Below are 1,140 nucleotides of genomic sequence, written 5' to 3'. Positions count from 1 at the left end.
TTTGGAGCTAGGAATGATAATCCCAGAAGTATTAGAAATGAATAAATTAAAAAGAACTAGGGTCTGGGGAAAGATAGATGGGTAGTTTTGAAATAAGATTGTCCTAGCACCATTAGCACCACCTTAAAACTTGCGAGAAATTCCAATTTCACAATCCCAAACTGGACCTGAATCATTAATCTCAGAGAGGACTCACTAATCTATGCACAAGAAGGCAGGCTCCTAGAGGTTTTGATGGTGTCCTGCAAGAGGACAACACCCCAGGGCTTGAGTTTACCGCCCCTCCCCAAGCTTGTAAAGCATATAGGTATACGAGGCTGTGTCTGAATCTCATTACTTCTGTGGAATGGGGTCTTCATGATGAAGCACTGGGATTCTTGTCTGGCTTAAGGCTTGGATAGGGCAAAATCTACAGGTTGAATATCTTCTTTATTCACATCTGGCAAAACAGCTGCTATAGTAAGGAATTCAACATTCAGATATTAACAAGCCCAACAATCTAATAAGGTACCTGAACTACTGCATGGTTATACTTAATAATTTGTGAAATGAATGAATTAGTGCTCACGAGGGTCATTTTCAGATCAAAGTTCTATGACCAACACCAAGGTTTTCAGATTTAGAAAATAAGCGACATTTGAAACATAAGGGGTTAAAGCAATGCATGAGAGAACATAAATAGCATTAAATTTTTCATTATTACTGTAAGCCCCTCGAGGCATGTGAGAGGCCAGGAATGACCCTGAGGACCTCCAACTCCCAGGCTTTGCCCACAGGATACTCTAAAGGCCACAAGGGGCCAGACCCATACACTATCAGGTGGCCAAGCCCCACCCTACAGAGTAAAAAACCCAAGATCAGGCCACAAAACCCCACAAATCCCAGCTACCCTGGAAAATTCTACCCCAAAGGAACCCTCAATAAAGCCTGCCTCTGGCCAGTTCTTTGTTGCTTCTCTCCTGTGCAAAGCACCCTCCTGTGTATTTCCCAATAAATTTCTTGCGTGAGGTTTGTTGCACCGTGTGACTTTGTGGTATCCCTTGGCTCGTGACTGGTTTTTCTCCTGTGAACTGTAACACTTACAATTACAAATACTATTTTGGCTGTATAAACCAAATATATAAACCTTGCTTTATGCCT

The sequence above is a fragment of the Alexandromys fortis genome, unplaced genomic scaffold (assembly GCF_014885135.2).
Source record: "Alexandromys fortis isolate MF-2015 unplaced genomic scaffold, M_Fortis_MF-2015_v1.1 scaffold_34, whole genome shotgun sequence".
Lineage (NCBI taxonomy): Eukaryota > Metazoa > Chordata > Mammalia > Rodentia > Cricetidae > Alexandromys > Alexandromys fortis.
This window is presented reverse-complemented; position numbering follows the sequence as displayed.